Below are 19,427 nucleotides of genomic sequence, written 5' to 3'. Positions count from 1 at the left end.
AAGCGAGTATTCATGTTGTGAATGAATTATATGAAAAGTCAAATCAGAAGTCTTAAAATACGAACGCTGTCAAAACACACTGCAACAAACACAGTCAGTCACAGATCAGTCAGTCTAAATGAACAGGGAACTTCAATCAGAGCATCTCTTCACAGCGTTTGTAAGAAAACGCATAACATTTTGAATTTGTGCGTCAGTTTAATTTTCAAGCACACAGGGGAATCTGACTTCCACAGCCTCCAGCAGGTTTACAACAAGGCGTTCTGCTATTTCCACTTACCTATGTCTCCACAAAGCCTAAATTTAGGAGCAGTACAGCTCCGGGCTGTGGTCAGGCAATTTACTCTGCCATCTCTTCCTCGTACCAGTGCTATCTTTCAAGACCCAAAGCTGTCATCTTTACTCCCTCCCTCACGCTTTGTCTTCTCCACTGTTTCTGTCTTACTTTTTTTTTTTTTATCACCCGACGCTCTTCGGGCCTTCACTATGCAGTGTGTTACAGATGAATGTGTCAGCATCTGGGACAGCCAATGGCACATTATGAAAGACTGAAAATGAGTTATATTGGTACGAGGTGCTCCCAGACTGAGCAGGGATAGAGGCACTGAAGTGAATTACAAATGGCTCAAACAGTGTCTGCATTCTTAATAGTCCTAGTTTCCAGAGTTAGTACGCTGCCAATACTTTACCAAAACACTGGACAATGTTGCCTGGCGTTGTCCAATTGCACTTTAGAATTCCTGCCTCACTATAGCGTTCCCATTTCTCATACGTGTGTGTGATACAATCTGCCATGTCGGTACTGCATGTCAGTCTGCTGAATAAATCATGATTGAAATTAAGGGGGATGACTCAGAGGGAAATCAGAGCATCGACAGAGTGGATCAACCCGGCGTCGGAGATAATTAAGTTAGGACGCGGGCCACAATTTGGCTCGTACAGTTCAACATCTGGCCAGATGTCACCTCATTTGTCAGCGTTCGGATGCACACGGGGGTCATTTGAGGATGAGGGTCTGTTCAGAGCGATATTGAATATAGGTCACATCAGAATACTCCCAAACCGTCGGCCGGTGGATGACAAAGACACGCAGTCAGTCTTTTTTACAGGCTGCAGGAGAGTTTCATATATTGTGTTGTGGATGTATAGAGCATATGGGAGAGGGATAATCAGCTCTCAGCCCCGGCACCACATGGGACTCTAAAGGGAGCACACTACAATCCAGCAGCGTAGGGAAATGCAGTGACAGGGTAGACTGCGGTTATGCTTTCTACCACTCAACTCTTTCTCCATCTGGCTACTCTGTGCGGATAATGAAAACTGCAATGCCCTGAAGTCTTTAGCTGAACAGTTATGTGGTGGCAAACTCATCAGGGCTCGATGTGATGAGAGGTGGAATGAAGAAAAAGTCTTCAGACCAACTACTTTTCTTAACATCTTGTGTAACAACTGGCAATTAAATGTCAATAAGGTGTCATCGCTGGTGTTCAGCCGGGTTTTTTCAGGTCACTGTTTGAGTGGAAGGCCTGGTTTTATCCTCTTAATGTCATCAAACACCTCAGTCAGGAAATGAAAATCCTGCGAAATAAAAGGATTGTGGAGATTACACGATGAGAGCAGAAGAGAGCAAGAAAGATGTGTTTTGCACAACCGCACTGCCTCCGCCATGGAAAGGGTGCTGAGACTTCACAAAGTCATTACTTGGGAGTATCCTATTTTTGTGCAGTTAATTATGAATGTGTGTTAAAAAAAAAGCAACAATGATCTTTTTTATTATACTACTGACCTCAGTAAATGTAAACTTAAACAGATAATATGCAGGTATATAGTGTGAAATGCAGTCAGGGGAGAGTAACAGAAGGAGGCACCGGAGAAAGGTCATTAATCTGATTCCAACCAAACATCTTGTACAGAAGTCACACCGAGAAAACGACAAACAGGGAAACAGCACAGCGAGGCAGCCCGATGTACCGAGGTGTCATTCGTAACCGCCTGTTAGTTAGCAGAGGGAGGCAGGCTGACATCGGCAGACAGCTACCAGAAAACACTGCCACCGAAGAGTCGCCTCCGAGAGGACGGGACGGGGAGAGGAAGACGGGGAGAGGAAAGGACAAAAGGACAAAGACGGACACAATGAGCACGATGAGAAAAGAACAAACAAAGGTCATTGCGTTGATCGGTGTCATGGATGCCAGGCATATGAGGCATTTGCTCTGAATGGTCTATTTTTAGAAGTCTTTTTTTCCAGGCACACCCCCCACTCTACATAATCCCAGTGAATCGATCTTTAATGGAATAATGGAGGATGTAAGGAAGCTGTTGTTGGCTATGGTTGCTCTTTAAAGACACGTGTGTGCGATAAGCTGGAAAAGCCAGAAAAAGATTTTTCTTTCCCGTCCATGGAAGGAGAACATAATGCACGGGAGGTATTTCGCAGAAGGGTGCAGGAAAGCTGCAGACTTTAAGGAGTGACATTTGCAGCAGTGGCTCTGAAGCGGTGACCTGCGACCACAGAAAAGTTCACCTCTCTTCTTTGCTGGCCTGATGGGGAAACTATCTGCAAAGCCTTCTCCAGATTAAAAAGGTTTCAGTTTTCGTCGGCGCTGCAGACACCCTGCCTGTCCTTGACTTGAAAGGCACCTCCCTCTAACGCGCATGTGACATTTCTGACATTAGCAGAGCTTCATTGTCCTACACACCGGCGAGGCGACAGGCAGTGGAGGGATAATCAGACTAACACTATTTTAAGCTCTTAAGTGCAAATTGCTACATGTCAAAGATGAAGAGAAAAAAAATCACCACAGTGCACGAACAGAAACAGAAAGCACCGAGGCACACATTGCTTTAAAATCTATATAAAAACGAATATGATTCCCAACAACAGCATGCCGGCTTTAATTTAGGAGAGCATCATGATACAGTGAACGTTGCCAGAGGAAGCCGGAGCTTCTCCAATGACAGCAAAGACGTTTGCAACAAAGCGGCTCCTTTTACATTTAAAGTGTGTGTTTTGTCTGCACCCGTGAGTCCAAATGTGAAAGTATTTTCCTTTTGAAATGATTCCCGTGTGGCTGCGGCCCCCGGAGGCAGCGGCATTCTCCACTCTCACGAGCACATTTCATTAGAAGAGAGGCAGCCAAAAACAAAACAGGCCAATGAAGTTAGCCATTTCAATGCACTCCCACCAATTAGAGAACCGACGAATGACCTGCTTCCCAAACAAGCCTCTGGCTGCCCTCATCCCGGGAGCAGCGCCCATTAAGTTAGTCACACAACACCAACCAAGAAACAAAAATCAGCACTGGAACAGCAGCCTGCACTCACAGTTCCCGTCTCTGCTTTCTGTGTTGTTGTCTCACTACGCTTGGCTGACCCCTCTTTGCCTTTCCCCTCCTTGAAACATTTTCAAATCAGGGTCAAATATAATCTGTTACACATGCACAGAAAATATACAGCTACTCAGTCATTCAGATAAATGCTTCCTGTTTCTAACATTAAGGGTCTGATGTGTAGTATAATGACTAACATTTCAACTTGAGAGGTCATTTTTCCTCATGACTAATATTTGAGATCTGGTCTTCAGTTCCACGGATACTGATGCATTTCTCTGGTCATAAGTCTAAAAGTATTGATTTCACATTTGGCTTCAAAAGAGAATTACACACATGTCAGGATTTAATGGGCCAAAACAGATATTGAGGTTGAAAACAGAAGGACTAAAGGACTGTTCTCCATCAGAGGCAACAAGGTGTTGGTTCATATTGTATTTAACTAGATTTCTGACAAATTAACTCTGTCTGTTACAGTCAAGTTACTCTGATGTAATGAATCAGACTCACTGGTAAGTCTACAGTGTGAAGTCGTCAACCCTCTCAGTAGTTGTGATGTTTCAGTCAAGGCCGGCTGACCTCCACTGACGGCTCATTATCTGTTCAGGGGAAACTCGTCCAACCAAGCATCTGTCTGAAAACCCTTCTGGGCTTCAAGTTGCCTCCGTCTTTCAAATGCATCTGCAGCACTCAGCCAGATTTAGGTCCTCTCCGTTTGATATCTGAAAATGAGCCGTGTGCGTTACCACATAGGCCGGATCACGAATACGCATTCTGCTCCACATGAGGAATTTCAAAGGAAGCCATATTGGACGTAGCAGTGCTGTCAGAGATGGCAGCTATTTAATTTGGCGAGTAATCTTAATCTCTGATGACATATCGCGGTCATTTTATGGTCCAGCGCACCAGACCGATAACATATTGGTGCTTTAAAAATAAAAAAAGAAATTAGATGAAGCGTAGGATCGAGAGCAACACAAACTGAATAAAGAGAGCAGGAACAAAGTCTGCTGAAGCCAGAAGATGAGCATTAGTTTATTTGGCATTGAAATAATTCTAAAAGAAATGAATTTATTTCCAAATGCAGCAAAGTAAGTTGAAATCCTGAAGCCGAGGTAGTTATTAAAAAAAAAGGGAAAAGAGCTGAGCTAATTTCAAGGTGTGAGCGCCACACTGCTGCATTTTCTCGTGCAACATAAGCATATATTTGTTTTTGATTTCACTGGCTATTGTCTGCGCTCTTCCTGAAACATTCACACCATGAATAACATCGCCAACACGCAGCAGCAGGCGCGCTGACAGCCAGAATCAGCGACTCAGCAGCTTGGACTCACACTGTGACAGAGTTGCTGATGGTTTGACTCCGAGCCTGTGAATTCCCTCGTATGTGCGATCGGGCGGGGATACACCACTCTCTGCTGCGCTCTCTTCAACTAACACTCCTTTTCTATGCCAACAGTGAATATAATTTATCATATACGAAACACATCAAGCACGTCTTTTCTAATGGGAGTAAAGCAGGGCTGCACACTGACGCAATGACGGTGAAAGTCGCTGTTTTAACTGCAACTGATAAAAAGAACACTTTTACAATTCAATATTATTTTTTTCTTTTAAATGTCTAATTGAAGAGTGTGTACATGAATATGTTAACGAATGACAACATTTAGATGCCTTTCTATATAAAAAAAAAGTAGTTTGCTTTCATTATATTCAGCGTACGTTCAGTTCGAAAAGAAGTGATTCAGTAAAATGTACATGTCTTTACACGCTACTTTTTCCCCATGATTTCCTCTCAGAAATGAGAATGAATGAGGCATGCAGGGAAAGCACAAAGGTCAGGATCCCGTCTTTATTCCTGCATTGGAAACCGAGCTGGCATGAAATGTAACAAAAGTGAAACTTGGAAGACTCTTAAATTGAAGTTCACGCAACTGAGAAATTAAAAGAATGTTTTATTTTTCGGCGCAGGAGTCAGCAGACATCCAGGTTCGAAGCTCCACATTAGCACGGGGAGCCCAAAACAACTGAAAACAGCTGAGGTAAACGCACTTCTGGTTTGAAAATGAAGGGTAATTACTCCTGCTGTACGAACCATTTAGTGTAATGAAAATTATACCTGATTAGTCCACAAGCACCTACAACAAGCTCACATACTGTTTTCAGTTTGTAATTGCCGGGTTCAATATTTCCATATTACCTTAATTCACCCGGGTTGTGCCGAGGGCGGGGAAGTTTGAGGCGAGCTGCACAGGTGAGCGAACGCACCTTGAGCGACTCACACGACTCACACGCCGGTGCAGAGCGAACGGCGCTCTGGCCGGCTCAGTCTGGCAGACAGGGCGTGGGAGACTGATGGCGGTGAATCATTGATGCTCGGCACACAGATCACAAACAAAAAAGCACGCCAGATGCATGCGTGCACACAAACGCGGGCGCACGCACATTTATCTCCTCGCTCTTACTCATCCTTTCCTTTCCCATTTGCGGAGGGGTGTTTTTTTTTTTTTTTTTTTTTTTTTCTGCGCGCCATCGCTGATTTTGTGGTGACAGAGACAGATGGAGGGATTGAGAGGGGAATGGCTCACCAGCAGAGGAGGAGAAATCTCTCTCTGCCTTTTCACTTGGAGTTGAGATGAAATTAATAGCTGCTGCTGACCTTTAGCATCCTTCTATGTTTCACAATGCTGATTCTGTTTACTTTTTTCTGATCCAATCAGGAATACAAAGCCTTTTACAAGTCTTACGCAAGTCGTGCTGATAAATTGTGATTTAATACTGATTCATATTGGCTCATGATGATCATAAAAAAAGGGCAAAATCATTCATTTATAACATATTGAATGTAAATCGCAAAGTTTCTAAGAGGCGATAACAGGGTGGCCGTATACAGACTGCTACTATACAACCATGCTGGACATCATATGAGTGGGAATATACATCGAAGAAGTGTGACGGTGTGAAGTAGGAGAGAGGATGACAGATTGCATGCGGAGATGGATGCTATAGAGACGAAATACAGCACTGCCATCCATCAAGCGATGGCCTCCTCCGACAGTCGACTCTACCCTGCATGACTTACCCATCACAGTGTCATTCTGGGAGCGTTTCAGCTCAGTGTGATTGAACAAAATGTCGTTTTGAAGTCGTTTCACAGTGAGGTCGGGTTCTAAGGTTATAATCTACAGTATATTCCATCTCTCCTTTTAATTTTCTATGTTAAGACTCACTAAGTTAAAATATTCTGCAACAGCTTCACGGGAGCCCGAAGCCAAAACATCCCAGGGCAAAACACTTCAGCCTTTACCTCTGTTCAACACGGACGTGCACTGATAATGACAGCAGAGTACAAAAAAAATCACACATGGCCGGCCATTTAAAGGGAATGTATGAGGTCAATATCTAGGCTAATGTGCATGACCAGCCTTTGAGGCCCTTCCGTTAAAGGTTGAGGCACTTCTGCAGCTCCTTGGCTTTGATCATTCACAAAAAAACCTTTACCCTTCCTCTTTCATGTCATGCCTGCACACACTGGTGCGCATCGTACTCCAGGCCAGGCGGGGAGCACCGCTGCATTATTCATACTAATGCCGTCACACTGAGTAATAGAAGCCATGAAGGAGTGGAGGGCGGATGGTGGAGGACGCTGAAGGGTGGTGGAGGTGGGCGGCGGCAGCGGCGCAGACCCCCCCCCAGTCTCTCTCTGCCTCCCAGGACCAATCGTTCTGATCATTGTCAGTGACCTCTGAGAGTGATCAGCGCAGACATCAAGGTGATCCTCTCCATCTGAGGAGGTCAGTGTCCGGAGGGACATGCAGGAATCCGGCTGGGACTGGAAGCATAAAGTCCTTTTTTTGGGGAAAAGAAGATGAGCTCGCGTCGCCAGTTTCATCCATTTGTTCTCGGAATATATTTTTGACATTCGCACATAAAAAAGTCCCCAACATTAATATCAAAGCAATCTGTTTGATTTATTTTTATTCATGCTAGAGGAAAACATCAGCTGAACGTGTAGAACATAAATCCAAATGGCGATGGCTGACTGCTGGAATGTTTTCGTCGCGACCTGCAGAGGAGTGGGCGGAGGGAAATCCACGGCCGGTGGTGAGACGAACTAATGAACCACACTTGACTTAAGCGCCCTCACACTTTTCACTCATGTGATGAAACTCCAGCGAAGGCTGAAGGTCTGATAAATGAGTGTGTCGTGGCATATGGAGGCGGAAGAGGAAAGGGATTAGCATGCATGAAAAACCTTCATCTACTTATGTGGAAACCACACATTGCCTCATTTCCTCCTCCATCCCCTGATGTCTTTGCATTTAATCGTGCCACTGTACACGTAGAATCCAATTATTGACGGCTGTGTATGTTTTATTCACGTGCCACATTTTTGTAAATATTTTTGTCACAAATCTGCATATCTGGTGGCGGATAAATACGAAACACAGCATGAGGTTTTATTTACCCGCCTGCAGGTATATGAGGCTCTGGCATCAGAGGGAAACCGTTATTCTAAAGCTCATCTTGCGCAGGTAGAGGAGCAGTCTAATTTTTCAACCATCGGAGCATCAACAGGCAGGTTTACAGGACGCCAAATCTCAGTCATGCTGGATAAGAAAAAAAATGTGTTTGCTGAAGCCAATTTTCCTGAGATGTGTACATTTCAGAGGGAGCTGAAGTAAACAGCAACGGAGTGCGGAGATGCGAATCCTGCGGCTGTTCGGTGGCGTGAAAAACGATCTGGGCCGAGGACGAGTGAAGAAGACGCAGCGGCTCACAGAGGCGGCAGAGCAGAGACACACAACACGGGTGGCACAGAGAGAGTGAGAAACAGTAAGAGGGGGTAAAAGGAGAGAAGATGCATGGGAAGACCTTCATGCAAAATGCATGAATCCATGAGTCAAGCAGCCACTACAGAATCTGCGGGGCTTCGACAGTTCACCGCGGCAGGTGAGAGCACTGGTGCTTAGTTATGGACGGTGTAACGCGCGAACAAGTGCTGGTGGCAAATGAAGCTGTAAGACCCAACAAATATCTCGCAGTGGTGACTTACAGTCAAGTTCTTAAGAGGTAACAGCACAAGCTCAGAAAACACACCGCTTCAATGGAGGCCCCAAATGAATCGATATTTAAAGTACCCAATAAATATCGCCTGAGTTTCTGCTAACAAGCTTATGAGCAAATTGTTTCAGCGATAATCTATAACGGCGACACCAAGTAATTTTCCCAGGTTCTCTCTAAGAAAGGCTGTCAAATCGCTCTCAGAGCTCCGATTTCCCAAAACACTACAGTGAAAGCAAAAACACGGCTACTTTCTGGAAGACAGAAAAGAAAAGAAAGGTCGAGTTCACAATTGCAGCTGTGGTCATCTGAAAACAACGGGAGCAAGTCGGCCACTCTTAGCCGCAGCCGTGCAATTGTGTATGAGTGTGTTTGTGCATTAATGCATTTTGCATTTGCGCCATGCCAAATGTGCACAGCGTGAGTGTGTGTCTGCAGGCTGCTTTGAAATCTTCCCCATTGGCAGCCCTGATGTGAACGGCTGCTTTGATCCCGTTTGATTCAGGAAGCATCACCCGAGTTCCTCCACTGCCGCTCTGAACAAATAGGCGGAGAGGCACAGAAGCAGAGGGTGGGACGGAAGGCTTCCTATTGTTTCCAGTTGTGCTGGTTGCTCTGGATCACCGGCTGTTTCATCCAAAGCCGCCTGCAGCAAGATGTTCTGCGACATCTCTGCCGGAAGCTTTTTAATATTTAACTGTCCACTTCTGTTGTTGGGTAAGGTGCACACACTTTTAGAATAGTGTTTGAAGTAAAAACGAGGAACTTTCCATTTGCTGTTGTGCTGAAGCAGACTGTCTACAGCAAACAGCCACGTCGGCCTGTCTGGTGTTTGTTTATTGGAAAAATGATGGAATACTTATGCTGGATTTTAATGCATGAAACCAGCAGCATGGTGTGAAATGTGTCCCCAAATGTTCAGCTTTGACTGCAGATAGCATGAGAAATCCACGTCTTAATTTGATATCAGTGTTTAACCCTCTGGAATATCTTTGGATTAATAGTTTAGGAAAGATTTATTGATTTAATGGTTGGCCAAAACGGATTTTCTTTCTCGACATGGAAGCAACAGTGTAACAAAGAGCTAGCCAGCAACAACATCCGAGCCCCCAAAGCCCTGTGAGGTGCTCATCTAATAACATGTGATGATTTTAAACAAATGAGATCAAACAGCACTCCTCGCTCAGGTGGGAAATCACCACTAAACAAGTTGAACGGGGTGCAGCCAGCTCCGCAGCGTCAGCCCCATTTAAAGCGGTGAAAAACGGGAGAGGAGGTGCAATGAGACACGGGAGAGGAGCAGTGCACAAACTCTGCTGCAGAGTTGGAGAGAATACGCAATCAGGATGTGTACATACACAGATCCCAAAGAACCGCAGGAGTACAGGGAAAGTGGGATCCTGATATTAGCATATTCATCTAATTGGTATTCATTTACACTGGCTCTCTCTCCCCGAACGTTAAGGCCACATGTGAGATGTTGCGTATTACATTTCTCTGCATTCAAGTGCGTGAGCTTCAAAGACAACGGGGAGATGCCAGACAGCCCTCCGAGGCCTCTCCCAAGTACGTGCATACCATATTATACTGTAGTCAAATAATGTGAATCACTTTTGAAAATCAAAGCTATATTATCATAAACTTCTACATTTATGGTAATGCGTGCCGGGATGAACCTCTTTTACAGTAGCAGTAAAAGTGAAGGTAGAAGAAGAAATCAAGGCTCAGTCCCATTAAGTGCTCCTGGTAGTCACGACACTAAATCAAGAAGCAAATAAAGAAGGAACTCCTCTTAATGAGATGAAGCCTTCATTAATTTATGTGCGTTTTCATTACATTGTTTATACCAAAGAATAACACACTTAACAACAACTCTAACTTTAACGATGATAGTCCAAAATATCTATTAAATCCTATAAACTTTTAACTTTAATTGACTTTTAGTCAGTTCATAAAATATTCATACAAATGATTTAGTCTGATGTACTGAGTTCACATGTATGTCGAATGATTTAATTATTAAATATTGCAATATGAGAGATTTTCTGGGTGATTTTGTGAAACATTTTCACACACAAACCACTGTAATCACAACTTTAACCTTGGATATGATGAGTTAGTGTTACCTCAGGCCTCGTCATCACTCTCAACCTTCAAGTCAGTTCGGAGCAATGGCCAGAAAATATGCTCTAAATGTCACTTTGATACGGCGGCATCAGAATGGATTATGATCGAGCGTTTGTGTGCTGTGCCGGGAAAAGGTCATGACATATCGCATGATTCGCACGTGGAAAACTTTACAACGAGCCCATCCTGACACCAATCGGACGCGCATCCTGGAGTCTGCTTGGTGGTGCACTGCAGAACAAGACGATCAAACATTCAAAGCATGACGGCCCATGGGATGACACCCGAGTGTAAAAATCACTCTTGTTAGTGATTGCAAATGTAAGAAAACACAAAGACCAGAGCTGAGAAATTAGTGATGCAGCAGTGAAAGCTAGTTACCCTACCGCAAGCAAAACAGAGGCAAAGCTCGATCGCAAGGGTGGATCTGCATGCTGAAAGCTGCTAAATGAGGGTCTCTGAGCTTTCATTCATATTGATTTGAAGAAATACACTTAGAAAAAATGTCTGATTTTTTTTTCATCAGATGTGCAAAACAAAGCAAAAATCAAGAAAATTCAAGCCACAAATGAAGGGCTTTGGTTTTTAGACATTTCAGGGTAATTTGCAGCAAGAAGCCTCATTAAAAGAAGCAGAATGCTGAAAATACACTTGCTTAAGTTATGTGAATAGTTAGTTAAATAAATATTGACTTTTTCACAATGTACTTCCATTGCTTTCTTTTTAATAAAATGCAAACACTCACAGCTGTCATTTAAGAAAACTTCAATGTTCTGTTATTTCACTTATACAGATAACTGGAATATAATTTGTATGCATTTGGCCCCTGAACTTAAAAAGAACATTGTACGAGTATAGAGACTAAAAACATTGCACAATCCGTTATCACTATCCTAATATAAATGATTAGCTAAATGTTTTATTCACTAAAGAAATGGTAGTTTGACTGAAACGCACCTAGTTTCTTATATCGTTACTAAAACTATGTATTTTTCGCATTCTATGATTTAGTTAAGCGAACTGGTGGAGAGGAGATGTCATTTAAGGCATCAATGCATTATTTTATTTTCCCTGAGATGGATCCCTCTCAAGAGACATAAATCATCCTAAAATAACCTTTCATTGGAAATCATTTGCAGTATAATCAGAAATATTTGGGTATTGAAAAAAAAAAAAACTAATATTGCTCTTTTATTAAAGGGGGCTGGGGGTTTGACGGAGGAGGAACGTGCGATGAGTATGAAAATCTTCTTCCACTCTGCAGAGAGTTGAATGTGGAAGAAGATCAGACAAGACGGTCTGCCTGAGGAAGGGACGAGGCTGGAGAGGAGTGAATAAGTGAATGTTGGAGGGGGGAGGCAGAGGGGGAAGAAATATTACTAATCAAATAACACCATGCACTCAAAAATCCCGAGAAAGACATAGTGGAAAAAAGAGGGAGGGCAATGGCAATAAGCTGTGATTTCAGTGTTTATTGAAAAGACTCCAGCTTTGACTCCTAATAAGAAAGCAGAGATCCTTCTCACTGATCTGTCAGTCAGGAGGCTTCATCCTGTGCTGCCAGCCCGTCAGGATATGAGAAATGAGTGGCTGCACTGTGGGGCGTCTCCCGAGTTTGAAGATGGTTTTGATGGATCACATCTGCAGGAGCAGCCGGTGTAGAACAGAGCCAGCAGCGAGCCGAGGGACGACCGAGCGGAAACGGAAATTCAACATGCGCATTCAGACTCGAGCAAATCTGTGTGCAGTAGTTACTGACCTGCAGAGTTTGCCTTTCTGATTTGTTTTAGATGCAATAAAACCCATAAACTGAAATAGACAGAAACACACAGTTCCTCATATGATTTCTTTTCAGGAAAACCCGGCGCACCCGGTGTAGAAGTTTGTACCATCTTCGAAAATAACAATAACACAGTTCACTGCTTTCAATTCAAATGACCTCTCTTTTAATGGGACTGAATAAAAAAACTATTTCAGATTTATTTTACAGTTTTTCGTCATGAGAACTGAACGCATCGGATGACCTGCAGACTGCTGTTGCTAGGATACGCAGGACATTCATGCAACATTAAGGCGGGACGTCATGCAGCCCAACAAATGTCAATTAAATATGCCCATGTTTGCTCATGCTAAACTAAAAACAATATTTTGTGTGAAAGAAAATGGAAAAACTAATGTATTATAATACATTATGCATGCTGGGAAATAAATAACTCTGGATTTTCTGGTGCTTTCAGATTTGTTATCCTGCCAGACTAAAGCTGGACGACTGGTTGGTTTCAGAACCATATCTATGATTTTTAATCATATATTTCCAGAGAAATATTTGGCAGATTTAATTTGACAAGCTCCTAATCGGTGCAAGACATACATTTAGATCTGTTGCTTTAAGGGACATAATCCGACTTGAGAGTGGTAAAAATAATTGAAAAGATGCATAACTGAAACAAATAAATAATCTACCAAACACTGATTCCCTTAGTGTTTATGCTTTGTTTATATACTTGCCAATTATTTTTGAATGTTCATGACTGATTGAGTGGTTAATAGAAAGATTTTCTGGTGCTTTATACAGAAATATAGATTAGATATTCACAGAAATGACTTCACCAAATGACTTCCTGCAGCTTTAACAAAGTTCTCGTACAAGCAAAACATTTAGTTATGCAGCACACAACAGAGAGAGAACTATGAAACAGCATTACCAGGTGTTACAAGCCGCTGAGCACAACTGTTTTGGGGTTTTACATTCTGAACTCCGAGGCAGCGGTTCCTCTCTTCAATCCCACTAACCCACAATAAAAACAACGGGAGCTTTAGCTTCTGTTCTGATCCACTAGCCAACTTACTGCATAAACCGCTTTGGGAATCATGAGATTTCCAATCACCTCTGTCCTGCAGGCCTGCTGCGTTGAGCCCTGTGAGCCACAAATGACCCCATTCACGTGGAACGCTCCGGCATGGTTTCCTCGATAAAGAAACGACGGGGGAATTACCCACAGGTTCACATCGCCGGAAGTGCGGATTGCGTTACCTCTGTGCGGCCGGGCTCACAGCTGGACCCGGAGCAGTGCTCACATCAGACATGTGACTGATTTAGTGTCACCCACACAGACCCCCACACACACACACACACACACTCAGAGGAGGAATCTGAAGCTTGAACAAGTGAAATCAGACATTAGTGACTCAGAGCAATATCTGTAAAATACCACACGACTGACAGGATTTAACACACCCACAAGAGGGAGCGTTCAAGGCTCTGCCTGTGCATGCGTGCGCAAACTCATGTTTACCTGTACAGCCGTGATTTATCGCCTGATATACAACCTCGTCCCCTGCAGAGAAAAACGCTTTCATGGAACACGAGAGGTCAGGCAACGGGAGCACTTAAACTGCACAGACACAGTACAGTATAGACACGCATTAATAAGCACTGATCGCACACACAGACACACACACATACACACACCGCTGTGATCGCTTCAAGGCTGAAAATCTCAACAGTAATTAGTTGGAGAAAACTCTTGCTCCAGCCGCATTAGTAAAATTTGAGCACAACTTCAGACTCTCAGGCTATATTTCAATTAATGAGCACTTAAATAGAACTTAGTGAAACACCACTCAGGACCGCTGCTGTTCTCTCCGTGCACGCGTCTCCTCCACGTGCACTCCTCTCGCCGCACCGGCCTGTAGATCAAGCACAGATCACAATCCAGAGTTATGACCGGCAGGTGGCTCCTGTGTCAGACGGGCTGGACGGGAGAAGACAAGGCCACAAAAGAGAGGGAAGAGGGGAAGACGGAAGGAGGGAGCGTGATTAGTGGCTCTCTTTCCTTTGCCTGCAGATTCTTGAGGAGAGGGATTCAGCTGCACTTCTGTTGAGGAGCTTCCTGCAGTTCAAAGTAACTAATTTCATCGATTACAAGTGCTGATTTTGACGAAATGTTTGCGCGCCCATTTCCCCTCACAGCTAATGTTGTCCTGTGCGATTTCAATATTTCACGTAGCGCGAACGCGGTGATGAATGAAAGACGGGGGACTTCCATTTTTCACCTACTGAGGCTTGCAGCGTGCTATTTTGGATCTCGATTGGGAAAGAAAACACAAGAAAGAGCGCGGCAATAAATTCTCACACCAGCTGCTAAAAACGTGACAAAAGCACAGCGGAAACGAGTCAGCGGCAGGCAGAGCACACGGGCATGCTCGCACAGAGAAGTCTGGTAAAAACTCAGCCTCGGCGTGCACGCATCTCATTTGCAGCCCGGTGCTACAGGGCTCACCCTCCCAGCCCAGAACTAGTTTTACTCTCCCACACTGATAAAAATACCACCAGGAGGACAGAAAAAGATCACAGAGTCTCGCTTCATCTGCGAGCCGCAGGTGCTCGTCTGGCAGCAGCAAGAGAGAAGTTAAAATGCTTAAGTCTTCATGACCTTTTGTATCGGCACAATGTTGACATGATAAAGATTTTTAGTACATGAAAAATATTCACAGATTGCAGAAACCAAATGGTCAAGTTTGAAGGGAGTCAAAGGAATGCGCAGTGATGCAGTGGCAATGTAGAAACCTGGCAGATCAATAATCCCAAATTATTATGCAAACATGTGATAGAAACCGCAAAAAATAGTGGTTAAAAGAAAGTTAACGTTTTTGTGAGTCATAAAAGCAGCTGGCCTTGCGAGCCAATTTCAGAAAATCAACAGAAGAGTCTTGGAATCAATAGCGACCGAGCAGCATGTAGACACATGGGCAATGAACACTTATTCTATAATATTCAGGGGAAGAATAAAGGCGAAAAATAGAGGTGAAAATATCATCAAGATGTCATGTACGGGGCGGCGAGGTGGTGCAGTGGTGAGGACTGCCGCTGCACGGCAAGGAAACCGTCCAGTCTCTAGACGGGGACTTCAGATTGGCCGCTGGTGTGAATGATTTCAAGTGTGCAATGTTACATACATACTGTTGATATGCTGCAAAGTTACACATCTTCAGTTGCTGACAGACATTTTGCTTCATTTACATGCTTTAAAACATGAAATAGATTTTAATACTGTTTGTCAGTGTAGCTTCAGCAGCTTAATAAATGATGCCATAGATCATGATTCAATCTGTATCATAATTTAGAGTTTAAAAACTGAATTAATCTCTACATTTTTAAAAACAATGTATTGGTGAAACACAGCTGTTCCACTCAACCTTAATTGGTTGAACTTGATCACAGTAAATTGTCAGTAGGTGGAAAAACAGGTAGGTGGAATTCTGAACCGTTGTGATGCGTATGTTCAACTGCTATAGCAGCACAAGTAAAGACCCAACCGTCAGCAACACTGGCTTTAATCATTCATTTTTCTCGTTCTCTGTCACAGTGCACTATCACTCCAATCAAGTTAAGAATCATCAATTAATCTGTTTTGATACTCTCATCTTTTCAAGAGATTTCTAATTTGTTGACCTATTTTCAACTGAGGTGCAATTGAGCAAATTTCAAATATTAAGCACTGTAATGTATACACTGTTCATTTGTTTTTCTTTTTGAATTCTCTTGTTTTGTTTTGTTTTGCTGGCCCTCCATTTATATTGGAGAGTTTTTCGGTATCTCTGTGTGGCTATCCAATTTTTTATGCACTTCTGGAGTTAAAAATCATATTTTTCCAAGCGGACGAAAGCATATACATCTATTTTATCTGTCTACACACCCGTTTCTAGGGTTTACCCTGCATTTACTCACACTCAGCTGGGACTGGCTCCAGCCACTGATGGGATGGATTAAGCTTAATAAAAGATGGATGGATAGATGAATGAACATACCGCTGTATGGCTGACGGCGTTTGTTAATCCCAGGTTTGTTTGTTCATATTATATATAGATATATATATATGCAGATCCTTACCAGATGAAAAAAAAACATTTCTTCCTGTGCTCACAGTTTATAAGACGTGACAGGGGGCTTTATTCAAGAGGTTTCATTGGAAAAAAAAAAAAGCAATTCCTCGGCTTCTATTACCACTTGCTACACTTCAGTAAGTGCTTGTTAACTTGTATCCGAAGACCCCCTAAAGCCAATCAACTACTTGGCCTTTAAAGATAGGCAGGCCCATTGAGAAGAGTCAAATTAATGGCGGGGAGAGTTTGAGTGAGTTTGTGTGCATGTGTGTGTGTGTGTGCGTGTGTGTCAGACATGCCGTTACTCCACCATGATGGTGCCAGAGTTTGCAGAGTCTTGCATTTAAAATACAGCAGGCCGTTAATGTCGCTCTACAACTGCAGCAGAGCTCCTGTAAATGTGTGTGTTTAAGTGGATTGGGTTTGTTTGAATGTGCATGCATACTCACAGACTGTGTGCCTTGACTCACACACACGCGCGCAAACACAAACACACACTCTGACAGACCACGTCAAAGTGCCTTCATACATGGAGTATTACATGGTCATGAATAAAATGTCTAAAAAGACATTTAATGGATGAAAAGCAATTAAACTGAGCTCCCAGCACGGCTACGTGCGTGTGTAAATGCATTGTTGTGCACGTGTGTGTTGTTTCCATATCTGTGTAAAGTATACGTCTGCAGCAGATGCCTTAATCTCCTCACTGCCATGCCTTAGGAAGAGATTATGAAAGTGGTAAGAACCATCACTTTAGTATATTGCTATTTTAATGCATGCAAACACACAATATGTGCACACACACACACACACACACACACACACACACACACACACACACACACACACACACACACACACACACACACACACACACACACACACACACACACACACACACACACACACACACACACGGTATATTTACAGTACATTATGGACACACTTCCATAGCCTGAAGAAGCTATATAGCCAAGCAGAACTGTCAGCCTCTGCAGATTAAGCACAGATATGAGCAATCGCTCAAATGAAGCTGTGGAAAATGGAGAAGGTGGCGGCTATAGAGTAGCAGAACTGCACAGAGAGAAGAATAATTGGCACAAAAACAATTATAAAACCAGAAAACAAGCAAGGAAGGGGCTGAGGGGAGCCGGGAAGTGCTGTACGAAGGCTGAGACAAAGACAAAGAAGACCACAACAGTCTGAATGCCAGTGAAATTAACTACTGTTCACTGGGTTTTCATCTCTTAAATAACGGCGCACTTCTTTCCAGCCTGTACTCTTCACCTCTTGACCTTCCTTCCTCATCCCTCTCTGGCTCCTTGTTACAGTTTCCCCACAGCTTTGCGGCTGATCAGCCAGAAAAAAACCCCAGACATTTCAGTGACCACTAAAGATGTTTTGACTCCTCTGTTAAATGCACTGGTGAGAGGTATTCATGAGCGTGTATCACAGGATACGGAGGTTAATAATCCAACCGGACCATAAATGGTCATGCCTGTCCCGCTCGCTCTGCATGTGTGTCTCTGAGTGTGTGTGTCTGTTTAACAAGGCGAGAAGGGTGTTAATACACAGCTACAGAATTACTGAGTCAGATCTCCGTGAATACGACCTGCTTTGAGAATGTTAGTCCTCCAGCGTTCAACATCATGACATTTATGCTCCCCAACATCCACCTCAGCCGCAGCTCCTCATCAATGTGATTATCAAACACGCAATGCGCTCACGCCTGTTTGGTGACGGACATGTGTCTGCCTGGACATGCGCGACGTTCTCTCATTTTTGTGGGCCTCTATGCGCCAGTGGGTGACTTTAGCCTCCGAGAGTGTCCATGTGTGCGATGATTACAAATCTGCTTTCCCGTGATGGATCACACTCGTGAGCAGCACGGCCACGCCACTGTGAATGCTGATGGACAGACGGTGCGTGTGACTGAGACCATTTGGTGGCTCGTGTCCTTTGTGAATTGACTTAGCATTTGGATTCGGCTGAATTCCTCAGAGATGTTTTGCAAACAACTGCGGGAAACATTCTGAAAGCCGATTAAACTAATTTCAGTCAAGCTTTTTTTGTTCTTTTCAAGAAATACGAATGCATTAGTCCTCCTCTGTATTCGCTCTCTTTGCACTCCATGTATCATGAACTCCAGTATTTCCAAAATAACGTTGAGAGCTCCTCTAGTCTGAAGCTCAATACTCCTGCAAGCTGTAAATCACTGCTCCAAACGACATGACTCCCCTCAGGGAGACTAATTCATGCTAAAACCAGATTTAAACCTGTTTAATGCGCTAATGAAAAGTGCAGTATTTATATGTAGCTGGTTGACGGCAATGTTGTGACATCAGGAGGCCCATCTGTGATTCAGTCTAAACCCCTAATGAGAACATCATTGAGGCCCCGGCAGGGACACACACGCACACACACACAAACACACACACACACCAAAGAACGGAGGTGAAAGAGTGAAGGAAGAAATGATCGATGCAAACCTTGCCACCTCTTTTGACTGCCATCATCCGTATCCCCACTCTTCCCCCCTCCCCTCTCCCTTCTCATACAGCAGGACCGAGGGCAGCGGGCCTAACTCAATACGCCGTGGAGCAAAAATCAATAAAAGAGAGAGCGCCCGAGCTGGGGGACTGGCGAGAAGAAATAAGGCCAAGTGGAGGGGCAGCACATTTTTGGACAGATTTGTCACTGCTCTGCTATCCTGTCCTCCTCCACTTAGAGTAACAGTCAGAAAATTCAAGGTCCACAACTAACACGCTTGTCCTTGTACTGCAGCATTAAATATTTAATACCTAATATCTCAATAATGTACTAAACGACATTTGTGGACCCCATGTGGAATTACTTTTTTGTAATTGGAAAATCACAACCTCCAAGTAATCTGCTCTTGCACATTGAAGTCAGATGCAGTGGCAGCCCGCATTCGTCTTATATTTCAAGCTAACAATTGATTAGAGCCATGACTTCGCCGGGAATTGGCTCTCACACAATCCAGATTACAGTGTTTCTCCA

General features: G+C 43.6%; 1 protein-coding gene across 2 annotated transcripts in view; it reads right to left on the bottom strand.

The window, feature by feature from the left end:
- The window catches only part of myripb (myosin VIIA and Rab interacting protein b), a 102,297-nt gene that overhangs the window by 35,919 nt on the left and 46,951 nt on the right, over positions 1-19,427 (bottom strand). The gene's annotated exons all lie outside the window — the stretch shown is intronic.

The sequence above is a fragment of the Salarias fasciatus genome, chromosome 9 (genome assembly GCF_902148845.1).
Source record: "Salarias fasciatus chromosome 9, fSalaFa1.1, whole genome shotgun sequence".
In the NCBI taxonomy this organism is placed as follows: Eukaryota; Metazoa; Chordata; class Actinopteri; order Blenniiformes; family Blenniidae; genus Salarias; species Salarias fasciatus.
Note: the sequence above shows the minus strand (reverse complement) of the source record. Positions and strands in the feature narration are given on the sequence as shown.